The following is a 1,642-nucleotide window of genomic DNA, read 5'->3' as shown; positions in this document are numbered from 1 at the left end:
ACGAGGAATCATTTGGTCGGAACGTTTTCTCACAATTTTCACTTTGATATTTTTTTGCATTTTTCGAGCAAGGGGTTAGCCCATCAAAATTTTCAATTTTCGAAGCACCAACATTTTTTGAGTTGAGGACACAGAATTAAAGTTCGTGGCGTGAAAATTCAAATTAAACCAATCCTCAGTCTGTTTCTCCGAAAAACAAGCATAAAATCCTAGTTTTATTGTGCTGAATTTCGAAAAATCCATGCGAGTTCGAAACTGCTGTAACTCCCTCATATTTGCGAATTTCGAAGATCCGAAAGCACCCCTGGATTTGGAATTCCACGAGGAATCATTTGGTCGGAAATTTTCACTTTGATATTTTTTTGCATTTTTTGAGCAAGGGGTTAGCCCATGAAAATTTTCAATTTTCGAAGCCCCAACATTTTTTGAGTTGAGGACACAGAATTAAAGTTCGTGGCGTGAAAATACAAATTAACCCAATCCCCAGTCTGTTTCTCCGAAAAACAAGCTCAAAATCCTAGTTTTTGTGCTGAAGTTCGAAAAATCCATGCGAGTTCGAAACTGCTGTAGCTCCCTCATTTTTCGAAAAATCCATGCGAGTTCGAAACAGCTGTAACTCCCTCATATTTGCGAATTTCGAAGATCCGAAAGCACCCCTGGATTTGGAATTCCACGAGGAATCATTTGGTCGGAAATTTTCACTTTGATATTTTTTTGCATTTTTCGAGCAAGGGGTTAGCCCATGAAAATTTTCAATTTTCGAAGCCCCAACATTTTTTGAGTTGAGGACACAGAATTAAAGTTCGTGGCGTGAAAATACAAATTAACCCAATCCTCAGTCTGTTTCTCCGAAAAACAAGCTCAAAATCCTAGTTTTATTGTGCTGAATTTCGAAAAGTCCATGCGAGTTCGAAACTGCTGTAACTCCCACATATTTGCGAATTTCGAAGATCCAAAAGCACCCCTGGATTTGGAATTCCACGAGGAATCATTTGGTCGACACGTTTTCTCAAAATTTTCACTCTGATATTTTTTTGCATTTTTTGAGCAAGGGGTTAGCCCATGAAAATTTTCAATTTTCGAAGCCCCAACATTTTTTGAGTTGAGGACACAGAATTAAAGTTCGTGGCGTGAAAATACAAATTAACCCAATCCCCAGTCTGTTTCTCCGAAAAACAAGCTCAAAATCCTAGTTTTATTGTGCTGAATTTCGAAAAGTCCATGCGAGTTCGAAACTACTGTAACTCCCTCATATTTGCGAATTTCGAAGATCCAAAAGCACCCCTGGATTTGGAATTCCACGAGGAATCATTTGGTCGACACGTTTTCTCAAAATTTTCACTCTGATATTTTTTTGCATTTTTTGAGCAAGGGGTTAGCCCATGAAAATTTTCAATTTTCGAAGAACCAACATTTTTTGAGTTGAGGACAGAGAATTAAAGTTCGTGGCGTGAAAATACAAATTAACCCAATCCCCAGTCTGTTTCTCCGAAAAACAAGCTCAAAATCCTAGTTTCTGTGCTGAAGTTCGAAAAATCCATGCGAGTTCGAAACTGCTGTAGCTCCCTCATTTTTCGAAAAATCCATGCGAGTTCGAAACTGCTGTAACTCCCTCATATTTGCGAATTTCGAAGATCCGAAA

This window comes from Stomoxys calcitrans, chromosome 5, assembly GCF_963082655.1.
Source record: "Stomoxys calcitrans chromosome 5, idStoCalc2.1, whole genome shotgun sequence".
NCBI classification, from domain to species: Eukaryota; Metazoa; Arthropoda; class Insecta; order Diptera; family Muscidae; genus Stomoxys; species Stomoxys calcitrans.
This window is presented reverse-complemented; position numbering follows the sequence as displayed.